At 62.8% G+C, this 14751-nt stretch overlaps 1 protein-coding gene across 5 annotated transcripts in view; it reads right to left on the bottom strand.

The window, feature by feature from the left end:
* EPB41L1 (erythrocyte membrane protein band 4.1 like 1) overlaps positions 1-14751 on the bottom strand; it is a 63927-nt gene that overhangs the window by 26998 nt on the left and 22178 nt on the right. The window lies entirely within an intron of this gene.

The following is a 14751-nucleotide window of genomic DNA, read 5'->3' on the forward strand; positions in this document are numbered from 1 at the left end:
CGTCAGCGGCTGCGCAGGGACGGACGGAGGGTGCTGTTGGGGCAGCCCGGGATGGCAGCTCCCCACTGCCCTGGGAGCCCAGGTCCCCACTGCCCCAGCTCCCCACTGCCCTGGGAGCCCAGATCCCCACTGACCCAGTTCCCCACTGCCCTGGGAGCCCAGATCCCCATTGTCCTGCATCCCAGCTCCCCACTGCCCTGGAAGCCCAGGTCCCCATTGACCCGGCTCCCTGCTGCCCTGGGAGCCCAGATCCCCACTGACCCAGCTCCCCACTGCCCTGGGAGCCCAGATCCCCATTGCCCTGCGTCCCAGCTCCCCACTGCCCTGGGAGTCAACTTCCCACTGCCCTGGGAGCCCAGAATCCACTGCCCTGGAAGCCCAGGTCCCCACTGACCCAGCTCCCCACTGCCCTGGGAGCCCAGATCCCCACTGCCCTGGAAGCCCAGGTCCCCATTGACCCGGCTCCCTGCTGCCCTGGGAGCCCAGATCCCCATTGCCCTGCGTCCCAGCTCCCCACTGCCCTGGGAGCCAACTTCCCACTGCCCTGGGAGCCCAGATCCCCACTGTCCCAGCTCCACACTGCCCTGGAAGCCAACTCCCCACTGCCCTGCAGCCCAGCTCCCCACTGCCCTGCAGCCCAGCTCCCCACTGCCCTGGGAGCCCAGATCCCCATTGCCCTGCGTCCCAGCTCCCCACCGCCCTGGGAGCCCAGAACCCACTGCCCTGGGAGCCCAGAACCCACTGCCCTGGAAGCCCAGGTCCTCACTGACCCAGCTCCCCACTGCCCTGGGAGCCCAGATCCCCACTGCCTTGCAGCCCAGCTCCCCACTGCCCTGGGAGCCCATCTGGCCCGGGAGCAGAGGCAGCAGCACAAGGTGCCAGGGCTGGACACTGGGTTGGGCTGAGGCAGAGAGCAGGGGACTGAGGCCCCATCCCCACACTGGCCTTGTGGAGAGGGCTGCCCGGAGGCCCCCGCTCCTCCCAGCCCTCGGTGCCTTCACTCCTCATTTTTACGAGTGGAGGGGTTTATTGTGGGAGGAAGAAGGAGGCTGAGAGTCAGGTCAGAAGCCACCCTGCCACGGGAAATGCAGACATGGCCGTTTCCACACATGGCAGCAGGGAGGGCTGCGCGTCCCCTCTGGCTGCAGGGGCAGCAGGACGCCGGGTTCCCACGGCCCGGCCCTGCTGCATGAACTGTGCTGTGCAAAAGCAGCCCCAGGGCCTGTGACGGGGCAGGGGAGCAGAGGAAGGAACCTTCTGTGCTGGGCTGCTCAGCAACACCTTCCTGCAACCTTTATGCTTTTGAAACCATTGTGTAAACGCAGAGTGGGGCTGGCGAGGGCTCCTGGGACAGTCCAGCACACACAGGCCACAGAGTACACCCTGTCACACACAGCTCACACAGCACATCTTGTCACACAGAGGCCATAGAGCACACCTTGTCACACACAGGACACACAGCACACCTTGTCACACACAGCTCACAGAACACACCCTGTCACACACAGGACACACAACACACCCTGTCACACACAGGACACAGAACACACACCATCACACACAGCTCACACAGCACATCTTGTCACACAGAGGCCATAGAGCACACCTTGTCACACACAGGACACACAGCACACCTTGTCACACACAGCTCACAGAACACACCCTGTTACACACAGGACACACAGCACACCCTGTCACACACAGCTCACACAGCACATCTTGTCACACAGAGGCCATAGAGCACACCCTGCCACACACAGGACACACAGTACACACCATCACACACAGGTCACACAGCACACCCTGTCACACACAGCTCACAGCACATTTTGTCATACAGAGGCCATAGAACACACCTTGTCACACACAGCTCACAGAACACACCCTGTCACACACAGGACACACAGCACACACCATCACACACAGGTCACACAGCACACCCTGTCACACACAGCTCACACAGTACACCCTGTCACACACAGCTCACCCTGTCACACACAGCTCACCCTGTCACACACAGCTCACACAGCACACCCTGTCACACACAGGACACACAGCACACACCATCACACACAGGTCACACAGCACACCCTGTCACACACAGGTCACACAGCACACCCTGTCACACACAGCTCACACAGCACACCCTGTCACACACAGCTCACACAGTACACCCTGTCACACACAGCACACCCTGTCATACACAGGACACACAGCACACACCATCACACACAGGTCACACAGCACACCCTGTCACACACAGGACACCCTGTCACACACAGCTCACACAGTACACCCTGTCGCACACAGCACACCCTGTCACACACAGGACACACAACACACCCTGTCACACACAGCACACCCTGTCACACACAGCACACACAACACACCCTGTCACACACAGCACACCCTGTCACACACAGCACACCCTGTCACACACGGGACACACAGCACACCCTGTCACACACAGCACACCCTGTCACACACAGCACACCCTGTCACACACAGCACACCCTGTCACACACAGCACACAGAGGACACACAGCACATCCTGTCACATACAGCTCACACAGCACACCCTGTCACACAGAGGACACACGGCACACCCTGTCACACACAGCACACCCTGTCACACAGAGGACACACGGCACACCCTGTCACACACAGGACACCCTGTCACACACAGCTCACACAGCACACCCTGTCACACACAGCACACCCTCTCACACAGAGGACACACACCACACCCTGTCACACACAGGACACACAGCACACCCTGTCACACACAGCTCTCACCCTGCCTGCAGAGCTGCCTCACGAGCAGCTGGGTGACACCGGCCAGAGCACCACAGCTGCCTGTGCAGCATGCCTGTGATCCCGTGTGTGCAATGACAGCCCATCCTGACACGGGCAGGGACACCTGCCAAGGCCCAGCCTTTGCCCCAGCCCTGACAGCACTAAGGCAGGGAAGAGGTTCCAGCACAGCTCCTGGCCGCTGACCCAGTCACTCTGGGCTGGAGGAGTTGCTCCCATCACCCCCAGTGAGTCCCCACTACCTACACCTTGTTCCCTGAAGCACTGGGGACAGCCCCAAGCCACACACAGGGCCTGGCACGACCCCTCGTGAGGTTCCCACGAGCCCCCCCAGAGAAACGGCTGCAAGTGGCCACGGGCTGAGAGGGGCAGAGCAGGGAAAGGCCAGAGCAGAGAGCCAGTCCCTGCCCTCACACCAGAAGCACCAGGCATTCACCCCGCTGCCTCAGGGCCAGACTCTCCTGGCCAGAACAGGCAGGACAATCTGCCCCCAGCCCCCAGCAAACATCAGCTCAGCCTCTCCTCACAGCCCCCAGTGTCCAGCCCAACAACATCTCAAAGGTCACCAGGGCTTCATTTTTCCTGCAGAGGAAACAGGACCTGCTGCTTTCCCACTGCACATTCAAGCACTTGCATGCATCCAGCCCCCAGCCCTGCCTGGGTCACTCCCAGCCCTGATCCCTGCCTGGGTCACTCCCAGCCCTGATCCCTGCCTGGGTCACTCCCAGCCCTGATCCCTGCCTGGGTCACTCCCAGCCCTGATCCCCGCCTGGGTCACTCCCAGCCCTGATCCCTGCCTGGGTCACTCCCAGCCCTGATCCCTGCCTGGGTCATTCCCAGCTCTGATCCCTGCCTGGGTCACTCCCAGCCCTGATCCCTGCCTGGGTCATTCCCAGCTCTGATCCCTGCCTGGGTCACTCCCAGCCCTGATCCCTGCCTGGGTCACTGCCAGCCCTGATCCCTGCCTGGGTCACTCCCAGTCCTGATCCCTGCACATGGGCACAGCGACTGCAATGCCAGCCTGGGCAGGAGCAGAGGCAGAGCTGTCTGTCACGTCTCTAATCCCCTCCCATCATCTCCCTGCCCGCTCCTCCTTCCCCAGGCCTTTTCCTCTTCCCCCTCTCCAAGCTGGAGTGTGGATTCACGGCTTTCCCACAGCCCTGCCCCCGCGCTTCCCCAGCTCCAGCCACTCAGCGCTCCCCTCGCAGGGCCTTTCCTTCCCAGGGCCTTTCCTTCCCAGCCACCCACCAGCAGGTTTCACTGGCGCCTGCTTTCCCCTTCCCCTGCACACCCACGCTGCTGCCAGGCCGCCTCTCCAGGCTGAGCATCCCCAGTGCTCCTGGGCTCTATTTCCCCCTCAGTCCCTGCTGCATCCCTTCCACCCGTGATGCCTTGCTGCACAAGCATCATGCAGGCACGAGTGTCCGTGCAAAGCCTCTGCTCAGGGCCCAAACACATCTCCAGGGGCTCCAGTGCAACTGGGGAGCACAGAGCTGGGTGGGCAGGCAGGGGAGCACAGAGCTGGGGGAGCAGGCAGGGGAGCACAGAGCTGGGGGTGCACAGAGCTGAGGGAGCAGGCAGGGGTGCACAGAGCTGGGGGAGCAGGCAGGCAGGGGTGCACAGAGCTGGGGGTGCACAGAGCTGAGGGAGCAGGCAGGGGTGCACAGAGCTGGGGGAGCAGGCAGGGGAGCACAGAGCTGAGGGAGCAGGCAGGGGTGCACAGAGCTGGGGGAGCAGGCAGGGGTGCACAGAGCTGGGGGAGCAGGCAGGGGTGCACAGAGCTGGGGGGGCAGGCAGGGGTGCACAGAGCTGGGGGGGCAGGCAGGCAGGGGTGCACAGAGCTGGGTGGGCAGGCAGGGGAGCACAGAGCTGGGGGAGCAGGCAGGAAAGCACAGAGCTGGGGGAGCAGGCAGGGGAGCACAGAGCTGAGGGAGCAGGCAGGGGTGCACAGAGCTGGGGGAGCAGGCAGGGGTGCACAGAGCTGGGGGAGCAGGCAGGGGTGCACAGAGCTGGGGGGGCAGGCAGGGGTGCACAGAGCTGGGGGGGCAGGCAGGCAGGGGTGCACAGAGCTGGGTGGGCAGGCAGGGGAGCACAGAGCTGGGGGAGCAGGCAGGAAAGCACAGAGCTGGGGGAGCAGGCAGGGGAGCACAGAGCTGGGGGAGCAGGCAGGGGTGCAGAGAGCTGGGGGAGCAGGCAGGGGTGCAGAGAGCTGGGGGAGCAGGCAGGGGAGCACAGAGCTGGGGGAGCAGGCAGGGGAGCACAGAGCTGGGGGGGCAGGCAGGCAGGGGTGCACAGAGCTGGGGGGGCAGGCAGGCAGGGGTGCACAGAGCTGGGTGGGCAGGCAGGGGAGCACAGAGCTGGGGGAGCAGGCAGGGGTGCAGAGAGCTGGGGGAGCAGGCAGGGGTGCAGAGAGCTGGGGGAGCAGGCAGGGGTGCAGAGAGCTGGGGGAGCAGGCAGGGGAGCACAGAGCTGGGGGAGCAGGCAGGGGAGCACAGAGCTGGGGGGGCAGGCAGGCAGGGGTGCACAGAGCTGGGGGGGCAGGCAGGCAGGGGTGCACAGAGCTGGGTGGGCAGGCAGGGGAGCACAGAGCTGGGGGAGCAGGCAGGGGTGCAGAGAGCTGGGGGAGCAGGCAGGGGTGCAGAGAGCTGGGGGAGCAGGCAGGGGAGCACAGAGCTGGGGGAGCAGGCAGGGGAGCACAGAGCTGGGGGGGCAGGCAGGCAGGGGTGCACAGAGCTGGGGGGGCAGGCAGGCAGGGGTGCACAGAGCTGGGGGAGCAGGCAGGAAAGCACAGAGCTGGGGGAGCAGGCAGGGGAGCACAGAGCTGGGGGAGCAGGCAGGCAGGGGAGCACAGAGCTGGGGGAGCAGGCAGGGGAGCACAGAACTGGGGGGGCAGGCAGGGGTGCACAGAGCTGGGGGGGCAGGCAGGGGTGCACAGAGCTGGGGGAGCAGGCAGGGGAGCACAGAACTGGGGGGGCAGGCAGGGGTGCAGAACTGTTGGGGCAGGCAGGCAGGGGTGCAGAGAGCTGGGGGAGCAGGCAGGGGACCACAGAGCTGGGGGAGCAGGCAGGGGACCACAGAGCTGGGGGAGCAGGCAGGGGACCACAGAGCTGGGAGACAACCTCCTCCCTCACCACTGCCTCCAGCCGCTGCCAACAAGGGCTGGTGCTGGCAGCAGAGCCCACGGCCATGCCATGGGGCAGCTGGGCACAGGCAGCACTGTACGGTGAGGAGGAGAGGGCAGTGGCTGCACAACACTGGGCAGGAGACACATACTCACTAGACCCCAAGAACAATGGAGGAGCTCAACAGGGCTGTGGCCCTCAGCATCCCTGCCATGGGGCAGAGGCTGTCCCAGGCAGGATGGGAGCACAGGCAAAGCCTTGCAGCCATCCTGCAGCCTCAGAGGAGCCCTGGCAGGGGGTCCTGAGCAGCCTCAGAGGAGCCCTGGCAGGGGGTCCCGAGCAGCCTCCAGGGACATATCAGAAGTGAACATGGAAAGACACCCCCAAAACCAACACCACACAGCAGCCCTGAGCCCCACCAGCCCGCAGCCCCTGGCACAGGGGGACATGCAAAGCCCCAGAGCGCTCTGCAGGGCAGCTGGCAGCAGGGAGCTCCCCTGGGCTGCCCTGCAGCGAGGCCAAAACATCACATGGGCTGCCCCACTGGTGGTGAACGGCGGCAGGGGTGAGAAAGGCAGAGTGCCCTGAGCTGCTGCAGCCTGCACAGCGTGGCTCCTCTCACAGCATGGCTCCTCTCACAGCATGGCTCCTAAGGGAACCCGGCCCCGGCCCCAGCTCCCTCCCGGCTCCAGGACCCACATCCCGCCGTGGTTGCTGCTCCCCCTGCCCCTGCCCCTGCCCTGGCTGCTGCTCCCTCAGCTGCTGCTGCTCCAGCCCCGGCTGCTGCTGCCCTGGCTGCTGCTCCTCGTGATGCTGCCCCAGTCCTGGCTGCTGCTCCTCATGATGCTGCCCCAGCCCTGGCTGCTGCTCCCCGTGCTGCTGCCCCAGCCCTGGCTGCTGCTCCCCGTGCTGCTGCCCCAGCTGCTGCTCCCCCAGCCCTGGCTGCTGCTCCCCGTGCTGCTGCCCCAGCTGCTGCTCCCCCAGCCCTGGCTGCTGCTCCCCGTGCTGCTGCCCCAGCTGCTGCTCCCCCAGCCCTGGCTGCTGCTCCCCATGCTGCTGCCCCGGCCCCAGCAGCCCTACCTGGGCCCCAGCTCCCCCGCTGCTGCTGCCAGCTGCCGTGGCCGAGGCCGTGCCTGCTGCAGAGCCGCTGCTTCCCCAGCCCCAACACCCCCGCAGTGACTGATGTGTGCCGCAGCCGCAGCCCAGCTGGGAGCTGGGAACTGGGAGCTGGGAACTGGGAGCTGGGAGCTGAGCTGCCTTCCTGCCCCGCCAACACGTCCCCTCTCGCCAGCAGCTCCGTGCCTGTGCCACAGCCCCGTGGTGGGCTGGAGGGTCCCGTGGCAATGCTGGTGCCATCCTGTTCACCTCCCCTGCTTGCAAACACCCGACTTCTCTGGGGCAGGGGCAGTGCCCAACCAGGATCCTGCCCTGAGCACACACAGTGGGGCTCAGCTCAGCTCCTGCACCGGCTGCTCAGAGAGGAGCTGCACCCACTGTGCATTTCAACCCCACGCGAATAAAGCACTTCCCTGCACCACCTCCCTGCCTCCCACACAGGCCCCAGGGCAGCCACCACTGTGCTACCCCCAGAGCCCAGACCCAAGCACCTCACTCACCCAGCCTAGAGATGTACCAGCAAGAGCCAAACAGAAGCTCTTTCATCGCCCCTGTGCACAGTGCAGCATGGAGCGTGACACCCAGCCCATCCCTGCCCGCGGTGCCACGCTCCCTGTGCCCTGGGAGGCCGAGGGCAGGCAGGGCAGGCAGCCTGCAGGGGCAGGCAGGGCTGGCAGGGCTGGCAGCCTGCAGGGACGAGCCGTGCCCAGGCAGCACCCACCGCTTCGGACACACGCTGATAAAAACTCCAGCACCCACCCCAGCATCAGGAGCCCTGGGGGAAGAAGCACAGGCCAGGCAGCCTGGTGCTTGGCTGGTAGGCTCCCAGCAGGCTCCTGCTGTTAGATGCAGGCACCCACCTGCATGGCCCCACCACACAGAGCCTGAGCGTGCTGGATGCAGAGGCAGAAAACCCTGCTCAGCCCCCTCCAGCCGCCCAGGTCTCACCAGGACGAGTTCTCCAAATGGTACCCAGGGGTTGGGGTGCTCACAGACCATCCCTTGTCACATCAGCCCTGGGGGAAGGGGCACAGCAGGGTCTGGCTCACAGTCCTGACACCCCTCCTGAGAGAGGTTCCCCTCCTCCTCTGCTGGGCCTGTGGGCTCCCTGGCAGCAGCTCTGGGGCAGCCCCACGTGCACAGAAGTCTCAGCCCAGGCAGCCTCAGCATCCTCCACAGCATTTCCAGCTTTAAGCCCCTCTCACCCTCACCCTGGGTGGGTGCAGCCACAGCACATGGAGCCATCAGTTCTCAGCTGCCCTGCACCCCTCCCACCGTTGTCTGGGCTGGTGTGACGGGTCTCCAAGCACCCACAACTGCAAAACCTCCTTGGTCTGGAGCCACTGCATGAACAAGGAGATGCAGAAAGCAGAGAGAAGGGTCAGCCCAGGGCTGAGACAGGAGACGAAACACAGACTGGAAAAGGAGAGGGAAAGGGAGAGGTGGCAGACAAAGACCCCGAGACCCAAGCCATGCCTCAGATCTGACCTGTCATGGGATGGAAAAGGTCTATTTGTCATGTAGTGCACAACCCATCTCAGCCAATCTCCCCAGGCCCTGGGGAGTGCTGCCCAAAGCATGAGACAGGCAGCAGGAGCTGCTGCTGTTCCACACTCACTGGCCCTGGGGTAAGAGCAAAATAGCCCAGGGGGCTCAGACAATGACCAGGGAACATTCCCCCTCCCTGATCAGCACTGAACCCCATGAAGCATCCTTGTACTGGGAAAGCAAGAGCAGAACAGACCTTCCCTCGCCCTGTCCCTGGCAAGAAGCAACGATGCACCCAGCCAGAGACGCTCAGGCCCGGGGTGCTGGGCTGGAAGGGACCCACTGCACCCACCACCTGTTAATGAGGAGGGAGGTGCTTGTGGCAAAGCTCTTCTTCTGCCTGGCTCCAAAATCTACCACTAGTCAGACTCACAAGGTGCACAAGGCACTGGGGACACCTGAACAGCAACAGGTCTCAGATGGGACCCTGCTGGCACCTTGGCCCATGCCCACACAGCCCCCACCACACTGCGTGGCTGCCCCTGCTGCAGACCACCACTGCTGTGCCCAAGGACTGCATCACAGGCTCAGGCTGCTTGAGGCTGAGGCACCCCTGGAGGTCACCTTGTCCAGCCCTGGCTCCATCAGGGTCCCCCAGCACCAAGTGCCCAGGACTGTGTCCCAGCAGCTTTGAGTCTCTCCCACTAGCACGTCCCTGGGCCACCACAGTCACCCCCCCAGTGACCTTCCTGTCTGCCAGTCCATGCCCACGGCCTCTGGGCCTGTCCTTGACACCTCTGAGCACAGCATGTCTCTGTCCTCTTGGCAGGAAGCCCTGGTAGTGGCCAAGGATGGCCACACACACTCCCAGCCCGGCACGACAAGCACCCGCTCAGCACCTCCCCAGGCCCTGGCAACACGTTCACTCCAGGGCCCTCCTGATCCATACCCTTTATCCATCTCCTGCTTGTCTTCCAGCACCAATTAGCTCTGCCCAGGCTGCTTTCCCTGCCTGTTTGACATTCCAGATGTGTATGTATCACCTGCACCACCAGTGCCACCACCAGCGTTTGGGTCCCAAAGCCGTGGTGATGCCACTGCCCACCCTGTCCCCAAAGGCACAGCTGCTGCAGGGGACACTGGCACTGGCAGCTTCCCACACCATGGAGCCTTTCACAGATAACACAGAAAGACCAGGAAGGTGTCAAAGGAGCCTGAGCAAGTCCCTGAGCAGGAGCCAGAAATAGCAGCCAGGAGCCTGGTTACTTGTGCTGGGAAGGGCCGTGGCGTGGGCAGGCAGACACCATCCAGAGCACGAAGCTGCCTTTAAAGGGCTGCCTGGGTGGAGATGGATGGCAGAAGGTTCAGGACCTTGAACACTTTACTTTCTTGGCAAAGCCAGAGGCTGGCACTTCACCAGTCTCAGCTCCACACGTATCTGCAAGCGACAGCATTTCCCTCCCTGCAGAGCTGGGGAGAAGCTGTCCTTCAGCATGCAAATGTGAACACCTAACTGGGCACACACAGAAACCTCCTCAATGACTTGCAAAATGGAACCAAGAAAACCCCACTGCCATCAGGCCTCAGCTTGCTGCAGGGCTTTTGGCCTGCAAAAACCCTTCCAAAGGCCAGCAGAGGCTGGAAAGCCCTGAGCTGGGCAGGCACACGTGCTGTGCTCAGCCCCCCACCCAGCCCAGCAGCGCTGACAATATGCATCTCAGGCTGAGGGCATCAGCCCAGAAAGGACACAGAAAGATACCCAAGGAGTATTTCTGAAGCCTAACAATGGAGCTTGTCTGTCAGCCTGGAGCTGGCTCCAAATGTCTCACTGGATTTCCAGCTGTGCTGGGGGTCACCTGCCTCCTGGCAGGCAGAGGGGGACAGGTACCCCCACTCTGATCTGAGTTACAGAGGCAGCTGCTGAGCCAGGAGCCCCATCACACAGGCTGCAAGGTCCATCTGTGCCCAGGGAGGGAGGAGGGAGCCTCACCCTCCCTGCCAGCCCATGGGGGACAGGGCCAGCCAAGCACAGGACTCTGCTCCTGGCTTCACATGACAATGGCTGGACGCAGGCACGAGCTCACGAGGTGCCAGGGCACCAAACCCTGTGCCCCAGCTCCTGCCAGGGTCGGTCCCGAAGGCTGAGCTGCCTTTGCAGGCAGAGCACGCCTGTCCCCAGCTCGGTGCTGGCACACCTTGCAGCCAGGCCTGGGAAATGCCGATAAGATGAAGGAAAACATCTTCTCTCCCTCCTCTTACGCTGCCCTCCTTCCAGACAATGAATTGCAGCCCTGCAGCAGCCCGTGGCTGCCTCAGCGCCGCCGTGAATCACCGGCAGAAACGCTGACTCACAGAGGTGAGGCTCCGGATGCGGCTGACGCAGGAGCCCTGGTCCCCACAGCCCTCCTCGGGCCCCCACGCTGCCCCACGAGCCCACAGCAGCCCTTCACTGCGGGGAGATGATGCTTCAGGAGGTCATTGCATCCCACTCAGCTCAGCACAGGCAGCAGCTCCATCCACACAAGCCCTTTGTCTCCAGCACATCAGGGAGCTGCTCCCCAGCATCGCACCAAAGCTCCGTCCCTGTCATTTCGGGCTGTCCCAGTCCTGAGGAGCAGGACGGGGCTCCTTCTGTCATCCTGCCGTTTCAAGCTGTGCAGCTCCTTGCTGTTCCCAGGCCACCACGAGCCTTCCATGGGCCTGTGACCCTCTAGCCCTGCAGAGAGCTGGTGCCAGCACCTGCTCAGCCCTGCACGGAGAAGGACGATGCCCACGGATGCTCACACAGTCCTCAGGAGAGCAGCAGGTCTACAGAGCCACTGAAGCAAGGCAGACAGCTGCCCAGGGAGGTCCCTGCAGGGCCAGCACCACGAGCTCCACGCTGCTCCAGCCTGAAAGCAGAAAGCAGCTGGCACAGGCAGCTGGCACCGAGCGCTGCCGGGCCCAAACCAGGACTCGGTTCCTCCTCCTGCCATCAGGGGCTCCAGGCCACGTGCCCCACGTCTGCAGCTGGATGGACACTGCCCATGTTCACTTCTCGTGTGCCCCAGCTCCTGCAGACCCTCACTGCCCAGACAGGGAGGCTGTGCCACAGCAGCACCCAGAGCCACGGGCTGGTGTGTAACCACAGCTTGCTCAGACCTCTCATGCCCACACACTTGTCTCAAGCCCCGTCTCTGCTCCCTCCTCACGTTCCTCAGATCAGTCCCACAGATGGAGGTTTTAGCACCCAAGTCTTTTTGCCAGCCAATCACAATCTCCTGTGATGTTCTCCATTCACAATAAAGCATCTCCCCTTTGCCTCACACCAAAGGCATCCTCCAGCTCCCAGCATCCTGGCTCCTCTGCCCAGCGAGGACTCCAACGTGCACACAACGGGCAGGAAGAAAGCACCACAGCACGGGCACGCTGCACAGCCAGCCTCAGCTCCTGCAGAAGCAGCAGGGCCCTGGGAGAAGCTTTCTTGCTCACCCATCCCCATGCTACCGCCATCCACCTCAGCCAGCGCTCCCTGCAGCCGTGAGGTGCTCGCAGGCATCGTCCCTCCACCCACCCACCCACGAGCATTGCACACGTCCATCCTCATCCCTGCCTGCATGTGATGCCTCACAGCCACACGGCCCAAACCTCATCACCTCCAAGCCTGCTCCCTCCCACCCACAACAGCCAGGCTGGAGCTACCAAGAGCTGAACGGAGTCAACTGGGGAAAAGTGCCAGAGCGAAGGCAGCGAGGATGAACTGATCCTGTGCACCACACTCCTGTCACCCTGTGCAACACCTCCACGAGCTCCAGGACCCTCCACGCAGCAGGAGTCCATGGTGGGGCACCTTCCCACCTCTCTGCACAGGGCTGGCAAAGCCAGTCTCCTGCAGCAAGCTCAGACTTAATTGACACATGTTGAATCCATGTTTGGGCAATTATGTATTTATATGATGTCAGCAGTTGCCAGGAGCCCAGACATCTGCTCACTCATCACGCTCGAGCCCCACAGCACAGAGACATTTGACCCCAGAGCAGGATGCTGGGCTCTGCAAACACAGCTGGCAGGCAGAAAAGTGCCTCCCCTGCCACAGACCACACTGTCCTCCCCAGCATTGCCCTCGGGAGGTGGGCAGTGACCTGCTGCCCACGGTGCCATCCCCTGCTCCAGGGCTGATGGCAGCCCGAGCTTCTTTCACTCTGGAAGCCAAGCTCAGCTCCCCTGAGGTTGCACAGGCATTGTGCCACGGGTCAAAACTGAATCATGAGGAAATTAAGAGGAATAAAAAAGCCAAGTTAAGAAGCCACTGAGTTCAGAGGCAGAGGGCAGGGCTGTCCCCCAAGTCAGCCTTGAGTCAGGCAGCACTGGCAACTCACCACCTCCCCATCTGCTGCCAGCACTGGGAGCAGCCGGGGCAGAGTCCATCTCGAGAGACCAAACCCTCCCTCCAGCCTGCTCCCCCCACACTTTGGCCCCAGCCCTTTTGGCACCAGGGAAAACCAGGGAAGAGGAGCGTGCCCTCTGCTGCAACCCCAGGCAGGGACAGGGCTCGTCCCCCTGGGAGGCTGCTGGGAGGCAGAGGCAGCACATCCTCCTCCCTCCCAGCAAGATCTGGGCAATTTGGGACCATTTTAAACAAGGTTTCACTCCTACCCTTTAGAGTGACACCTCCCAGCTGAATAAATAAGTTGAGGAATAAATTGCTGTGACTCCTCAAAGCAGATGGCTTGGGAAGCCGAGGAACACCTTCCACACCACGCTGCATGTTGTTAACGAAGATCACTCGGCCTGTGGGTCAGGAGCTCAGTGACTCAGCCCCTGTGCAACCACCCTGTGGCTCTCCTGACAGACACACAGCCCAGACACCACCAGGCAGTGTGAGGAAAGGGCTGGTGCAGACTGCAGCCCCCAGCCACCTTGCAGCTTCATGCAGCCCCCAGCCACCTTGCAGTCCCATGCAGCCCCCAGCCACCCTGCAGCCCCATGCAGCCCCCAGCCACCTTGCAGCTTCATGCAGCCCCCAGCCACCCTGCAGCCCCATGAAGCCCCCAGTCACCCTGCAGCCCCCAGCCACCCTGCAGCCCCATGCAGCCCCCAGCCACTCTGCAGCCCTGGATTTGCTCTCCCTGCTCCCAGGGCCCAGGTGGGACAGGGCTGGCAGCCCCAGCCGTTGGGTGCTGTCACCCAGCCCACATGCAGCAGCCACTCAGCACCCTCCTGCCCATACAGCTACATCAGCTGCAGGCTCAGCCTGTGCCCAGAGCACAGGTTCCCCCAGCAGTGAGGCAGCAGGACTTGCAGGAGCAAAGGGACAGAGCTGCAAACCAGCAGCCCCTGTGCCAGCACCTGCACAGGCAGCAGCAACCTCAGCCCACATCACCATCCATCACCTGCCTGCATCCTGCCACTGCTCTGCAAACAGCCTGGGGCTGGGGGGGGGAAGTTCATGAAGCCTTCTTGCAAAGACAAAGGCTGCCTGGCTTGCCTCCTCTGCCACATAGGTGAGCCCTGTGAGGCAGGAATGTGCCTTTTCCAGACAAACACAACCCTTTTCAGAGGCTGCCTGCACTGTCAGCAGAGCTCACAGGACACCAGGAGCAGGGATTTATGATGTGACAGGGCACCTGAGACACTTATCTCTTTCAATAAAAGTCCAGCAAGAAGAACTGTCTGTGAGCAGGAATATTGCAGGGAAGGGCAGGGAAAAACAGGTTGCTTAACATTCAGCACACAACATCATCCAGTGCAATGGAACCCAGTGAACCAGCCCTGTGGATGCACTGAGGGGTTTGAGCCATCACTCAGAGCGACTTCCCCACCCTCAAGCCCTTGCCACAGCTCCTTCCCACGCTGCAGGATGTCATCTGATCCAGAGACTTTCCCAGTGACTTGCAAACACCCAGCCTTGAGAAGATTGTAAAAGGGACCCAAGGCCACAACTTACCCAGGCAGGGTCATAGTCACCCTGAGGGACAGCTTGTAGGGACACCTGAGCAGTGCAGCCTCCAACATCTCCTCAAACCCTTCTTCACCACCCAGCCTTCCCACACCAGCCTGACCATCCCTATCCCAACACAGCCACCACCTCAGGAGGACCAGAGGCCCAGGCTCCATTGCCATCTGTTCTTCCCTGAGGGCAAACATGCCCCTCCAGCATTTTCCAGCCAACCCACCATGCACCCACAGCCCCCAAGCCCAGCCCAGGGGCTGCATGTGAGCCACAGGGTGC

This window comes from Colius striatus, chromosome 16 (genome assembly GCF_028858725.1).
Source record: "Colius striatus isolate bColStr4 chromosome 16, bColStr4.1.hap1, whole genome shotgun sequence".
In the NCBI taxonomy this organism is placed as follows: domain Eukaryota; kingdom Metazoa; phylum Chordata; class Aves; order Coliiformes; family Coliidae; genus Colius; species Colius striatus.